This window comes from Gracilinanus agilis, chromosome 1 (genome assembly GCF_016433145.1).
Source record: "Gracilinanus agilis isolate LMUSP501 chromosome 1, AgileGrace, whole genome shotgun sequence".
Lineage (NCBI taxonomy): Eukaryota > Metazoa > Chordata > Mammalia > Didelphimorphia > Didelphidae > Gracilinanus > Gracilinanus agilis.
In genome coordinates, this window is record NC_058130.1 from 457,346,713 (window position 1) to 457,363,729 (window position 17,017).

Genomic DNA, 17,017 nt, shown 5'->3' on the forward strand with positions numbered 1-17,017 from the left:
GCTTCTTGGCACTGTACAAAGACTCTTTTGTGATTCCTTCTTCTGAAATCAGACATAATTATTAGTCAAAGTCCCATAATATTTAACAATTAGTGGCGTGTTCCTATAATAAAAAGCTTTTGGGTATGCAGTGATATTAGGGCTAATGGGTATTTTAAACTTTTCTTTCAAAATCAAAAAGGTGTTAATACTAATTCCATGACAATGTGTTAGCTAAAATAGTGTCCAACTTGTCTATGGACTTATATCTCCAGTCCAATCATAGGAGGAGTAAAAAAAATATTTTTTTAAAAATTGCATTACAGGATAAAGTTATTCAGTGTGTATAGAAGGTGCTCATTTTATATGTGAGTAATGAATCCCAGAGTCATTTTTCTCCAATTTTAATAGCTTTTGGTTAACAGGAAACCTTCCCAGGCAGGCCAAATTCCCCAAGTGTGCTGGAAGTTCTTTATGTACAGCTTATCTCCTGGGTGTAGGTCATGGAGTGAAAAGTTTTTAAGTCCTGCTTATCAAGCTGATGAAGATCTTTTGGGTCTAGAATGCTACCAAGAACCTAAATTATCATCCTGGTGGAAGGGCAGAGTAAGCTAAAGAGTTACAAATATAAAACCATCCAAGGGTCGCTGAACCTTATGAGAAATCTTCCCTCCTTTGGGAACCATTCAGTGGTCACCAAACCCATTAGAAATCCTTCCCACCTCTGGAAACCATCCACAGGTCACCAAGGCCTATGAAAAATCCTCCCACCTCTGGGATGAGATCATAACATCCACAAAAGGCATGTATTTCTATATCTCATCCATTGAAAATGTGGAGGTGGGGAATACACTAGTGCTATTGAACTTCACTTTTTCACCCATATACTTACTACTACTTTCAAGTCAAAGGTAGGTGAATGATCAGTCAGAGGTAGTGGTGCTCCTAGATATCTGAAAATCACTTCTGAAAATCCATTAAGATCATTTAAGATTTTTGGTTCATTAAATTTTCAAAAGGTTACTATTATAGGTTGTAACCCATATAGAACTTTTTCAGTATGGGGAGGGGAACAAACTGAAAAAGTTAAAATTAATAAGGCAATGGAGTCTGATAAGGTTTAAAATTCACCTCCAGGCTCTTTGAGGTTCCTTCTCCTCCTGCATGCCATCATTCATCCAGATTCCTTTGGTTAAGTCTATGGGGTCCTCCACACTGAGGGGAATGTTCACCCTGATTATAGTGTAGATGACCCCATTATGGGTATTTTGGTGTGAGTTATCATTTGCCTCATTCAAATTTTTATTTCTGAGTGCATTATTAATATTGTTATTATTTCTATAATTGTTATTATTTTTAAAGTTGGTATTATTTCTATTTGCCTGATTCCACTTTCTACAATTCATCATTATGTGACCTCTTTTCCCACAGAAGTAACACATTAATTGTAGATTTGTAGATTCTTGCAAAGGGGCTATGGTCACTCCTTGATTTACATTTTCTTTTTCAATTTTTTCTGTTAGTACTTTTATTTCCTTCCTTAATGTCTCCACTAAGTCAGTGTTGTTGTCATCCTTCTTTTCATGGCCATTAAAGACATAAACTGCTACTCTTCTCAATTCCTCGAGATCAATATTAGCCCAGTTTGGGCAGTTAGTCTTAAGATAGTCTTTGACCACTTAACAAGAGTTTTTCTACAAACTGACTTCTTAATTGTCTGAAATCCCTTTCTCTGGAAAGATCCAGGTCTATATAACTACCTCCCAGCTCAATAAGTCTATCTCCATGAACTGGGAGATATTTTCCTCATTTTTCTGCTTTAAATTTTTTAATTTTTTCCATGTACCAGGCTTATCAGAACAAGCTCTCATTGCTTTTAGTAATGCCTCTCTAGCCTAGCATAATTTCAAGTAATCTTCCTATTTATTCAAATTCTATTTTGGGTCTTCCTGTGGTCAATGAATTGCTCTGCTTCCCTGGGCCTGATTAACAAGAGAAACACTTTTCTTTTTTTCTCTTTCCATTAAAAAGGCTTAGAGCAAAATTTCCACATCAGTCCACATGGGATCATAAGTATGATTAATTCTTTCTAGCTTTTGTATAATCACAATGGGACCATCTTCAAAGGAAGAAGTATTTTCCTTGAATCTTTCAATATCTTGTGGAATAAAAGTATATGGTGTCTAACAGTCACTAAATCTCCATTTTTTTTGTAAGTGGTTACTTCCCTTAAGGCAAATAGGCCTTTAACTGAATTATCTTTGATTACTGCTGCTTGGTTTTTTGTTTGAATTGCAATGGAGTAGATGAGGGGATGAGGTAAAGTGGTAGGGACAGGGGGAGAGATAATTTGGGTAGGGATGGTTTGGGTAGATATGCTTTGGGTAGAGCAAGAGAGGAATTGGACAGGGCAAGGCAGAGACTGAATAGGCTTAGATGGTGAATCAGTGCAGGGAGATGAATCTTCCTTCTGAATCTTGAGATCAGTCAAGCTAATGTTCTGTTGTTTTTCCTCGAGGAGAAATAGAGAAACTGCAAGGAACTCTCTTAGTATAAGCACACCCAGGAACAGTACTAAACAAAGTAATTCTGAAACTGTGAGCTGTTCGAACTCAGTAAAATTCTCTGGGTATAGGCGATGTTTAAGATAGGCAGGAAACTGTTCTTTCAGAGTGTGGGCCATGAATCTTAGCACCATATTAAGTTATCTATTTATTTTATATCTAATTATTAAACTGTTTGCAATTCTACTTCCTGTGCATAGATGGCACTACCCTAGTATGTACTGGCTAAGGGCTAGAGCCTAACAAGGCTAGTGGGCTGGGTTTTGTAAAAACTATAGAGGAAAAAAAATTGGTGTAGAAAGAGACAGGCCCTAATTAGCCCTTAAATGGAGGGCGGGCAAAAAGCCTTAGCCTGTGACTAAATGTATGAGGGACAACAAGAAAAAGAAAAAGCTTTCAATTTTAGGCAAAAGAAAACACATTTATTTATAGGCAAAAAAAATCCAAAAAACCCAAAAAACAAAAACAACCCTCAGGGTACAGCCTGAGTTCAGCAAGAGGTTTGGAAGAGTTTACTCCATTCCCTTTCTCCCTTAGGTTTAAAAAAAAAAAAACAGTGGGCTAGTGTTTCCACCAGCATTTGGACAGGGATATGCTTTGCTCAGTTTGCCTAGGAAGGCAAAAAAGGGTTTTGATATAGAAGACAGGCTATGGGTTGTTGAAATTTTTGCCCTTAATAGGCTTTGAAAGTTTCTCGGGATTAAGGGAGCAGTTTAAGTTAACTTTACTACTGACTGCTTTCCCTGTTTTCCCTCTTCAGTGTTCCACCTCCCACTTAAGCCACTGCTAGAGTCTTGTGGATGTTTAGGAAAGGCCTCAAAGAAAAAGCAGACTTCTAGGAGTAAGATAAGGCTAAACTTTGCCAATTTAGCCCAACAATGAACACTTTCTTACAATTAAAAAAACTGAACTGGACCTATTGACTTCCCCACAACATTCCGGAATTATAGGCTGAGAGATAGTAGCTTGTGGGAGCAGGGTAGTTTCCTTGGAGGCTAGGGGAAAAAACAAAAACAAACAAACAAACAAACAAACAAACAAAAAAACACTGGTCTCCCAGGCAGAAGCAAGCAATGGCTATCCAACTGTTCTGAGTCACCCCTTAGACCTGAGTTAAATCACAGCCTTCTGTGCAGGAAAAACAAGGTGTTTCCAAACAGCTTTGGGACCCTCAGGCAACCAGTAGTGGCTGCAAGGCAGCAGGGAGAGAAGCAGGGGGAGTCAAATCCAAAGTCCACCAATATACTTAAGCCTACAAAAATACCCTCAAGCAGATATATATATATATATATATATATATATATATATATATATATATATATAGAGAGAGAGAGAGAGAGAGAGAGAGAGAGAGAGAGAGCCCATCCACACCTTTTATCCTCAGGGCCTGCAACATACATACATGAAATGGGATTTGGGGTAGGAAAAACTGGGTAAGATGAGCCTGGGAATGGATTCTATCTACATATCTTGACTCAACAATAGTATGAAAAATGTGCTGTTCACAAAGTTTTACTATGAAAAACTTAAAGAATTTATCATACAAATTTTGAGAGATAGGATGGTATAATGGAAAGGTTATTGGACAGGCTGATTCTAATATCTGATATCTAATATATTTTCTTACCTTTGTTTTCCTTATCTTTGAAGTAGAACTGCTAATGAGACTTCTTATTAGGAGTAATTTCGCATAAGACCTAATTAGGAGCATTTAGGGAAATTGGTAGTTTAGCAGCTAAGGATTATCTGAGGCCCAAGTAGAATCTTGGACAGTGTTCCTGTCAGAGAATCTTGAGGAGCTGGAGATATGTTGATTTTCCAATTGATACTCCTGGTAGTGTGAATGCCCTATGAGGAGGCTAGCTGAATGTTCCTGGAAAACTGTGGAAAGCCAAGTGTCAGTTGGAAAGAGGAAATAAGTTGGAGCTTTGGGAATAGCTTGTTGAAAAAGACCAACAGAAAGAAGAAAGAGAGACTTTTTTTTCATCAGAGTGGCTGCAGGTAGAGGCAGGCCATTTTGAGGCCTGTCTTGGACCCAGAAGCCTAAACCTAGGCCAAGAAACTGCAGATGACAGAGTGAGAGAACTATCAAACTTACTCAAAGCTGAATAAAAATATAGAGGCAGTAAGCATTATTTTAACTAAGAGGATTATTATTTAGGATAGTTAATTTAGAATAGACCCTGGGAATTAGAATAGATTAAGGAGTGATATGGAGGCTGGGAGGCAGGGGGAGGAACCCAAGCAAGAAGCAAATTCACATGAACTAAAGCATGTGAGTAAAAGTTTAGATCTCCTTTTAGATTAGGGAATTATTCCTAATCCTCAAACCTTTGTTTATCTTTCCTTACCCTTCCTTAAACCTTTTCAATATTAAATAAGGTTTTTTTGGCACAATCCGTCTCTAAGAAGCTTTACTTTCAGCCATATTTGACTAGGCTCAAACCAGCTACACTGAGCCTCATTAGCCACAAGTTGTTAGGCAACTGCCTGATTAATAACAACTGAACGATGAAGATATAGTGTCTCCAATTTCCCCTCTTCATTCTAATGAATTCATAGATACCTGGTTTAGGAATATTTGCCTTAAAGGAAAGAGTTCTGAGGAACCACATTCTTGGGAAAATCACATGACAACATGTGAATTATTATATATCATACATGTGAATAGTACTTATTAATTCTCCTCTGAAATGATAACTTTGACAATCTTCTTATTTTTCATATCAAGTAAAAAAATGTAGCTTTCACTTCTGTCAGATTGGATGCCTTGCACACAGTTCAGAAGAAGAGAAGGATTCTTACTAGGGTGAGAGGTGCTACAGATGCTCCTGGTGGGAGATGATACTGTTGGGACTACCAAAGACTCTAAAACACTACAGGATTCATCAATAAAGTCTATGCCCACTAAAGGGATATTAACTTAGTAGTCCTCAAAAGGGAGAAAACTGTACGAAAATATTCTCTGACTTAAAATATGACGTGCAGCTAGATTGGCAATGAATTGAATATTTTTTATATGAATTATATGTAAATAAATGTATGTGTTTGCTTGTATATTTGTATGTATATACATATACATACATAAATATCCTAATCATATATATCCTTGCACAATTAAAAAATAAGATATTGCATAGGAGATAAGCTCTATATCAACAAGGATTTGAATGGCCTGAAGTGGAGTTGGATGATAAGGACGAAGAAGAAAATTGAGAACAGTCGGCCAGTGGTTAGCTCATGGCTGCTCTGACCAGCACTGGAGCTTGGGGTTTATTTTATACAGTATTCAGAAGTGTTATGTTGGTTTAAACAGTGATATTTGTGGGAAGCAGCAAATGCCAGTGGTCTATGGAGTAATCTGGTCTTGCTTGTCTTTGATTTATGGAGATGACACACACACACACAGGCTCTCAACAAGCTTGAGTAAAAAGGGAGGGGCACAATCTCTGGGAGAGCTCCTTTACTTCCCCCCTCCCACCAAGCAGTTAGGAATCAGTTACAAATTGAGGTTGCTCTATTGTCTTCATATCTCCATCAGGAGACTAGGTAAGGCTGATCTCAAAAAGATATTAACTTTATCTAAACTATTTCCCCACAGATTTGAGTAAGGAGAAAATAGTAAAAACTTGATGTCTGAAGCTTTCAGGGACTGAGGAAAGATCAAGCTTTGGGCTACTCAGCTGGAGGAGCTCAGTTTGAAGAGGTGTAAGTATATCCTTAAATAATAGCCAGGCACAGCTCCCAAAAGATGAAGGGTTTAATGATATGTTAGGAAGGGAAGAAAGGGAGATTTGACAAGGATAAAATAAGTTCAGGGAAACCCTAAACTGTTAGGTCCAAGCAGATCCTCCCCCCAGAGGGGAAAGGTATCCTACTTTGCTAATTAGCCCTCTAACCTAATAGATAATCTCCTATGGTCTAAATAACTAATTTGAGGTAATAGTGAGGTTGATTGAAGGTCTATTTTGGCTACAGCAAGTTGGCAGCAAAGAGCTAAATGGCTTGGTTAAGATTCAAGCCTAAAGATCTGGGATCAGCAAACAGAGTGATCTGCTCACTTCAACCCCCAGGAATCAACTGCCCTTAACTACCTTAAACTGTCCTCTCAACCAGAGTTCTCAGAGGGCTCCCTGAAATTCTCACCTGAGGCTTGACCCATTCTCTTGCAATTCCACTCTGGAATTCCACTCTGCAATTTCAATGACACAGAAGTCATTTTACACAAAGCACAAAGGAATGTGCAGGTGAGCAGACAATCAAGGTTACAGAATTACCTCACCCTTAAGTTTTTTTCACACATAGATTATACCAGAATGAGACAAGGGTCCAAGGTTAAATTTTGAGATTTATTTTATCTAACATTCTATCTTAATAAAAGTTTCCATACCTCAAAAGATACATTAAAGAATGAGCCTTTAAGATTTTGTGGGGTCAGGACTTCTGGGTTAAGATGGCTGCAGAGTAGAACAGGGCTCTTAACTTTCTTCACAACCAACCACCAGCATACCTCCAAAAGAAAAAAAAAATCCAGATGAAAGAAGGGACTTCACAATAGGGCATAGTATTGAAGGTACATGGGATTTGGGCATTTCCACACTATAAGGGAGGGAAACAGCTCCCATTAAAACACAAGCTAATCAACCCTCCCCCACCCCACCCACAGTACCAGAGTCAGAGGCTGCACACCAGAGTTAGAGCAAACAGGGTGTGGGGGGGGGACAAAATCTAGATTCTTGGCAGCTAACCGGGACCACTAGGAGCTTGCCCCTTAGAGCAGCAAGACTTGAGACCCTAGGAGGCTAGAGAGCATAGACCTTGGGCTCAGGAGTGGAGCTGAGAGAGGTAGTGGACAGTGGAAACAGCTCAGCATGCTAAGACTCAGGGGAGAACCTTAGGCAGAGGAGCAAGCGTGAACCAATTTCTGGGCTCTGGGCAACTAACTAGAACCATTGGGGGCTTGACCCTGAGAACAGTTAGACCATAGACCCCAGGAGGCTGGGGAACATAGACCTTGAAGGCACGAGTGAAGTTGAGAGGGGCCAGGAAAAGCAGAGGTCTAGTAGACAGTGGAAGGCAGGAGACTTGCAAAGTAGCCTCAGGCAAAAACTGCTCCTTAGCTCTATACACAGAGAGTCTGCCTGCCTCACTCAGACTTCTGGCTGAGAAAGAAAATCCAGCATAATGATGACAAGCAAGGCCCAAGAAATAGCCACCAAAAAGACCGAGAAAAAGCTCTAACACTTTATAACTTTGGCACAGAAAAAAAAACAGAAAGCAGAGGAGGACAAACAATTAAAGACATCCAAACCTTCCCAAAAAAATGAAAATCAGTCACAAGCTCTTAAATAGTTCAAATCTGAGATCATGAGAAAGATGGAAGAGATCTGGCAAGAAAAGTGGGAAATAGTTCAAAAAGAAAATAACAGTGTAAAAGGCAGAATTTTGCAATTGGAAACTGAGGTTCAGAAATTAAATGACATGATAAATAAATTGAAGAACAGAAATGACCAGCTCTGGAAGCCATGAAGAGCCAGATAGACCAGTCTGAAAAAGAAAACCAAAAGATTATAGCCGTAAACCAGTCTTTAAAGGCTAGATTTGGGCAAGTAGAAGCCAATTATCTGACAAGACAGCAAGAATTAATAAAGCAAAGTCAAAAGACAGACAAAATAGAAAGAAACATGAAATATCTCAATGAGAACATGACAGGTGAAGAAAATAGGTCTAGAAGAGACAATTTGCGAATTATTGGTCTTCTAGAAAAATCAGAGACAAATAGAAATCTAGATATAATACTACAAGAAATTATCCAAGAAACTGCCCAGATGTCCTTGAACAAGAGGGCAAAATAGATATTGAAAGAGCCCATAGAACACCCTCTACACTAAATCCTCAGAAGACAACCCCCAGGAATGTAATAGCCAAATTCATAAGCTTACATGTTGAGGAGAAAATATAACAAGAAGCCAGAAAGAGACAATTCAGATATCAAGGAACACCAATCAAGATTACACAGGATCTGGCAGCCTCCACAACAAGACCACAAGGCTTGGAACACAATATTCAGAAAGGCATGAGAATTGGGTCTACAACCAATGATTACCTACCCATCAAAACTGACCATATACTTCCAGGAGAAAGTAAGGACATTCAACAAAATAGAATATTTCCAAGCATTTGCACAGAAAAGACCAGGACTAAATGGAAAATTTAATATCCAAACACAGAAACCAAGAGAAACATGTAAAGGTAAATAAGAAAGAGGGAGGAAAGAAAGAAAACTCTTATCTTTAAATTTCCTTCTTCAAGGTCTTCAATAAGATCAAATTATTTGTATTCCTATATGGAAAAATATTATGTGTAATTCCAATTAACATATAAAATAACCAAATAGAATATCAAAGATGAAAAGTGAGACCTCACCACTAATGAAGAGGAAATCAAGGCAATCATTAAAAACTATTTGCCTAATAATATGGCAATAAATATAGCAATCTAGGTGATATGGATGAATATTTAGAAAAATATAAATTCCCTAATTAAAAGCAGAAGAAATAGTATATACTTAAATAATATCAGAAAAAGAAATTAAAGAAGCCATCAAAGAACTCCCTAAGAAAAAATCCCCATGCTCAGGTGGATTCACAAGTGAATTTTATCAAACCTTCAAAGAACAACTCATTCCAATACTATACACACTATTTGACATAATAAGGAAAGAAATAGTTCTACCAAACTCCTTTCATGACACAAATATGGTATTGATCCCAAAGCCAGGTAGATCAAAAACAGAAAAAGAAAACTATAGACCAATCTCATTAATGAACATAGACGTAAAAATCTTAAACAGAATACTAGCAAAAAGACTCCAAGTGAACACAGGGTTATTCATTATGATCAGGTGGACTTTTTATTAGGAATGCAAGGATGACTCAACATTAGGAAAACCATTCACATAATTGACCATATCAACAAGCAAACCAATAAAAATCACATTATCTCAATAGATGCCAAAAAAGCCTTTGACAAAATACAAGACCTATTCCTACTGAAAACACTAGAAAGTATAGGAATAGAAGGGCCTTTCCTAAAATGAATAAATGGTATACATCTAAAAACATCAACAAACATCATTTGCAAAAGTTGCCAAGAAGAACATCACTATCCCTTCCTTTCTTTGGTTCTGGCCACGGCCAGGTTGAACCAGGAAGTATGAGAGGGGGAATAGTCTCCAACAAAATATCAACCTAGTGTTCTTAGATTTAGATTACTTTAGTTTCAATAGACATAGCGTAGCATTTCCCCAGCACCTCTTTACTTATCCTGTTACCCTTTGAGCTAAAGCATTAAACCCTGTTTCAACCTGATTCAAGTGAAGATTAGTATTTCTTTCCCAGGCAAGTAAATATCTACAGCTATAGGGCAAAGGAATTTATCAATACCACAGTCAGAAGAGCATTATCCATTCACCACATCAACAACCAGCCCACAACCAACCTTTATCATCAAATCCAATCTCAAGCCAAGGAACTAAATCCATAAGCCCTGGTGTTTACCAGCAAGTTGTGATGATAACACAGGCAGCCTTATCCATCACCAGCCTCAGATCCATCTACTCCCGGATGATCTAGGGCCAGCTTGTCAGGCCAGCTCATAGAGCTTGGAGCCCAAAGATAGTGTCTTTAACACACCCTATACCAAGATAAACTCAGAATGGGTGAACAACTTGAATATAAAGAAGGAAACTATAAGTAAATTACGTGAGCACAGAATAGTATACTTGTCAGATCTCTGGGAAAGGAAAGATTATAAAATCAAGCACGAGTTAGAAAAAATTACAAAATGTAAAATAAATAATTTTGACTGCATTAAACTAAAAAGCTTTTGTACAGACCAAACCAATGCTACCAAAATTAGAAGGAAAGCAACAAATTGGGAAAAAATCTTTATAACAAAAAATTCAGACAAAGGTCTGATTACTCAAATATATAAAGAGCTAAATCAATTAAAGAAAAAAATCAAGCCATCCCCCAATTGATAAATGGGCAAGGGACATGAATAGGCAATTTTCAGATAAAGAAATAAAAACTATCAATAAACACATGAGAAAGTGCTCTAAATCTCTAATGATTAGAGAAATGCAAATCAAAACAACTCTGAGATATCACCTAACACCTAGCAGATTTGCTAAAATGACAGCAGGGGAGAGTAAAGAATGTTGGAGGGGATGTGGCAAAATTGGGACATTAATGCATTGCTGGTGGAGTTGTGAAATGATCCAACCATTCTGGATGGCAATTTGGAACTATGCTCAAAGGGCTTTAAAAGGCTATCTGCCTTTTGATCCAGCCATAGTACTGCCTGGATTATACCCCAAAGAGATAATAAGGAAAAAGATTTGTACAAAAGTATTTATAGCTGCACTCTTTGTTGTGGCAAAAAATTGGAAAATGAGAGAATATCTTTAGATTGGGGAATGGCTGAATAAATTGTGGTATCTGTTGGTGATAGAATACTATTGTGCTCAAAGGAATAAAGAACTGCAGGGATTCCATGTGAACTGGAATGACCTCCAGGAATTGATGCAGAGTGAAAGGAGCAGATCCAAGAGAACATTGTGCACAGAGACTGATACACTGTGGTACAATAGAACATAATGGTCTTCTCTACTAGCAGCAATGCAAGAATACAAAGCAAGGCTGAGGGACTTATGAGAAAGAAAACTATCCACATTCAGAAGAAGAACCATGGGAGTAGAAACACAAAAGAAAAACAATTGTTTGAACACATGGGCTGATGGGGATATTATTGGGAATGTAGACACTAAATGATAATTCTACTCCAACTATGAATAATGCGGAATTAGGTCTTAAACAATGATACATGTAAAACCCAGTGGAATTATGTGTCAGCTAAGGGGGATTAGGGGATTTGGGGGAGAGGGAAAGAACACAAAACATGTAACTATGGGAAAATATTCAAAATAAAAATTAAAAAATAAAGATTATGTGGGGTGTGGGGTGGAAAGTACCTAGATGAACATGAAGGGTGTCTGACTCTGCCTACTTTGACCTTAGGCTGTCTGGAAACAGATACAGGGCCAGGGCAGCTTCTGCTAATTTTAGCTTGGAGAAAATTGTTAACTCCTTAACTGCTGGTTTACTAAAAACTTAAAGCTATCCTAGAAAATCAGATTATAATGCTTTCCAATAAGAAATGGTGTGGATTATAAAAGGAGCCTCCGGGAGGGGTCAATTTTGTATTAGCCATCTACCTTGTGGCCAGGCCTTTCAGGCTCAGGCCACCAAAATCAAGACCTTATCAGCCCAATCAATCTTGATGCAGATCCAGATAAAAGGCCCTATTAAAGACCCTATTTCTCCGTGTGGCTCCCCACAATTATATGTCCTATGATATACTCTTTCTATATAATGATTAAATCCTATATTTGTTATTATCTCATTTCAAACATTTTCAACTGTACATTACCCCTTTTGGGGATTTTCTTGGCAAAGGTACTAGAGTGATTTACCATTTCCTTCTCCAAAGCTTTTTATAGATGAGGAAACTGAGACAAACAGGGTTAAGTGATTTGCTCTGTTTTATACAGCTAGGAAGTGTTTCAGGCCAGATTTACATTCAGGAATTCTTTCCTCCAGGCCTAGTGCTCTATTCTCTGGGTCACCTAGCTTCCCTAAATCCTATAAAATACATTATAAATATAATATATAGTCTAAATATTACATATTACATATTAGATCCCATATATGATTTTTATATTATATATTATATAATTGTTATATTTTTGTTTGCATATATATATATACACACATACATATATATCCTGAAGAAATAGTACTTCAATTATATAGGGAATAGATGGGATAATATTTTCTGCTTCCAGTCTTAGAAAGAGAATTACATTCTAGAAATAAAAGAGAAATATGCACATTGAGTTCAGTCACCTAATAAAACAAGTAGCAAGTATTTGTTGGCTATCTGTATATGAGCTAGATGTAGCTCTGTAGAATTTAAGTATTAAAGTAGTCTTCAGTATTTGAAGAGCTATCAATTAATCAACCTACAAAAACTGATTGAACACTTACTATTGGCCAGGCACTATGCTATATTCTGGAGATGGTGGGCAAAAGTAAGTGCCAGTCCTCAAGTATCCAATCTTCTATTAGCTTTTTCTACCAAATGGAAAAGATAATATGATTTGTTTGTGTTTATCCAAAAATAACTAGAATTGATGTGTGAAATTTTCCATTTAGAAATAACATTGAAGATGTTCCAAAAGGAAATAGAAGAGCACATGTTGGGTACAAGGAAGCTGTAACACATTGCTAGTAAGAAATTGTATGGTGATAGTAACATAAGTGATTTGATGAAGTTGATGTATAATGGGAAAAGTAGGTGAGTGGTCTTGGTAGTCAGGAATACAATAATGTGCCTGTATATTTTCCTGGATTCCATAAATTGACAAAAGAGTTAAATGTATACACATCCCCCATCCCCTGCACAATGAGTCAGTCAGTAAACATTTCTTACTATGTGACAGGCATTGTACTAAGTATTAAAGATATAAAGAAAGGAAAGATGTTGCTTGTAAATGGCTCATAGTTCAATGGGTAGACCAACTATGGTGTCTTTTCACCAAGATATGATGAATTAGAAAGGGTAAATGGATCATGAATTGAGGTGGCAGAGAGAGTATCCACATCATTCAGATACAGAATACTAAAAGATTGAGATATCCATAATTATGTAGAAAAGGAACCAGATTTTAATTGTTTTTAGCAGTTCAATACTTAGATCTTTGATGTCATCAATGTGAATATTTCCTTTAAGAGAAAAGATTGTCTTTCCCAGCCTCTGCAAATCTTCTTTATGTGTTTCTATAAATCCTCTATGGAGGATCTATCTAAAGAAATAATTGACTTCCTGTGTCTCAAAGTATCACAGAATCTCAGACTTAAATGGCTCTCAGTGGCCATCTGGTTCAATCCAAAATAAGGAAGAGATCTCTCTAAATCATAGAGGAGAAGCAGTCATTCAGATTTTACTTGGAAGTTTCTAAACATGAAGTCACTCCTTTGCCAAGAAATCCATTCTACATTGGAATGGCTGTAATTATTAGGAAATATTTCCTAAGTCAAACTTAAATTTTCTGCTTTGCAAGTTCTCCTTATTATTCCTATTTTTTACATCCAGAGCAAAACATACAAATTTTATTCTTTTTCCAAGTAACAGCCCTTTAAATGTGTGAAGAAAGCTATCATATATGCCCTAACACTTTCCTTTTCCAAGATAAATATCTCCAGTTCTTTAAACTGAATCTCATTTGATATGATTTTTTGTGGCCCTTGAATGATCTGGTTGCTCTGTACCCAATTTTCGCCAGGACTTCAGTGTTCCCTGTAAAATTCAATACCCAAGCCTAAATAGAGTACAATGGAACAATTCTCTCCTTAGTCCTCTCTTTTTCTCAAAGTAGCTTATGACCACATTGACTTTTTTTGACTATCATATCATTTCATTGAAAAAATATTGAGTCTACAATATTTTAAAATCCTTTTTTTAGATGAACTATAAGCCTATTCATACCTACTATATCTTATAGTCATGAAATTAGTATTTCTCAAGTATTTTAATGTCATACTCAAGTTACCTGTCTATTGAGGCAGCCAAGTAGCATTGTGGAGAAAGCACTATACTTTTTTCCCTTCTTTTTGTTTGTAACTTAAAATTATTTATTTATTTGTGACATTAAAATATCAAATGTCTCCCTCTGCCTCCCATCTCCCCTCTAGTGAAGGCATGATTTACCAAAAGTGATATTATATATATATATATATACGTATATATATATATATGATACTGTGTCTTACCCATTTCTATTCATCAGTTCTTTCTCTGGAGGTGGACATACACAAGTTATTCTTCAAACTATTTCTGTTGCTATATATACTGTTCTCTTGGTTCTGCTCATTTCATTCTTCATAACTTCATGCAGGACTTTCCATATTGGTTTTTTAATTGACCTGTTGACATTTCTTATGGTGCAGTAGTATACCATCAGAATCATATGCCATAACTTGTTTGTCCATTCCCCAATTGAAAAACATCCTCTTAGTTATGAGTTCTTTGCCACCACAAAGAGAGCTGGTATACATATTTTAGAAAATATAGGTTATTTTCTTTTTCCCCTGATTACTTTAAGAAATGTCTAATAGTGGTAGTGCTAGATCAAAAAGTATAAACAGTTTTTTAACTCTTTGGGCTCTTTGAGGTTGTTCCCTAAAAAGTTGGATCAGTTCATAGTTGCACCCACAATTTGTTTGTGTCCCCATTTTTCCACATTCCCTCCTCTGTTTATCATTTTATCCTTATAACATGTTAGCCAATTTGAAAGATTCTATTCTTAAAAACACCTGTATTCAAATCTAAACTTAGACACTTATCAGTTTAGGGTCACTGCAAATTATTTAACCTCTGTATTAATCAGTTTCCTCATTTGCAAAATGGGAATATTAGCACGTACTTCCTAGGGTTATTGAGAATATCAAACCTTAAATTGCTTTAGAAAGGCTAGCTATTGTTATTTCTCATTCCTAAAATGTGACCAGTACACTCAGGTTCCTACTGAATCCTGTCTTTTGAAAGAGGCCTTTTCTAGTTCCTTTTAAATGGTAGTAACTTCCTTTTAAGGTTATCCTTACTATATTCTAAGTCTTGTTAGTACATAGTGGCTTCTATATGGTCTCCTCCATTAGACCTTGGGCTCCTTGAGAGCAAAGACTGTTTTTTTGTTGTTTTTGCTTTCGTTGTATCTCTAGCACTTTCATTGTAGTATTTAGCATAGTGTCTGCCATATAGTAGGTATTTCACAAAGATTTATTTGTTTGACTTTATGTCTTTGATAAGATATTATGTTGCTTTGGATGACTGTAATTTTGGGCCATCGGCTAGACGCTGATTATATACATGATATACCTTTCCTTTTTCCATTTCAGAAATTGTTCTGAATCTTTTAGGAATGTGATAGAACATGATTACATATAGTTACCTATTGGAATCATTAGATTTATTGGTGGCACTTAACAACTTAGATTAACTGAGAGGTCTGTTCCATGTCCAAAATTTGATCCTGCACAAACACTTCATGCTCACTCTTTACCAAACTCTGGATACTAAAAGTCATCAGTGATCCTATAGCACTTCAGATCTGAGTTGCTCTTCCACATATGTTGCACTAGGAATTCATCTGTTCTCTCTCTGGATTTGGATAACATTTTTCTTCTTAGGTCAATTGACTTTGTTTTGGATCATTTCTTAATCAGAGTTTCTAAGTCTTTCACAGTGGATCATCATTACAATATTACTGTTATGTACAACATTCTCCTCATTCTGTTCAATTCACTTTGCAGCACTTCATATAAGATTTTCTAGGTATTTCTGAAATAATCTTACTCATCATTTCTTATAGCATGGTAGTATTCCATCAAAATGATTTACCACACCTTGTTCAGCCTTTCCTCGATTAATAGATATTTCAATTTCTTGTTCTTTATCACTGCAAAAAAGAGCCACTATAAACATTTTTCTAAAAATAGGTCCTTTTCCCTTTTCCTTCATCTCTTTGAGATAAAGACCTATTAGTGGTACTGCTGGGTCAAAGGGTAGGCACAGTTTTAGAGGCATTTTGTCATATTTACAGATTATTCTCCAGAATGGTTGAACCAGCTCACAACTCTACCAAAGGTACATTGATGTCCCTGGTTTTCCATATTCCTTCCAGCATTTATCATTTTCCTTTTCTGTCATTTTTGTCAATTTGATATATGTAAGGTGGGTAGGATCTCAAAGGTCATAGTGTTTTTAATTTTTGTTTCTTTAATTAATAGTTATTTGGAGCAATTTTTAATGTGATTATTGATAGCTTTGATATTGTTTCTACTGAAAACTAAGGCAGAGGCTCTTAACCAAGGGTCATTATTTTTAATGGTTTGATAATTTTAATCTAATTGGTTTCCTTTGTAATTCTATTTTATTTTGTGCACGAAAAACATTCTAACAAAGGGTCCATAGACCCCACTGGTCTGCCAAAAAGGTTCATGACACACAAAAATAGTGAAAAACCTTTCCTCTACTGTATTAACTGGCTCAGCTATTGATCATTGTAGGTAGTAATTAAATCTACTTCTGATTCCAAGCTCTGTGATCTATATCAAATTGCAAATCCATTTGAAAACAATTTTATCTTCTAAATATTTGTTTTCTCTCCAACCTTCCTTAAACTATTGTTACATATTTCCCCATCACTCTTCCCACCAAGTACTCCATCTGAAAAAAAAGGAAAAGTTATAGAGAAAGTTGTAATAAAATAGGCAAACACTGAACAGTCTCTAAAATTAGGAAAACTTTTAAATTAGTGGGAATTGAATTATTGGACATCTCCATAGATAGCT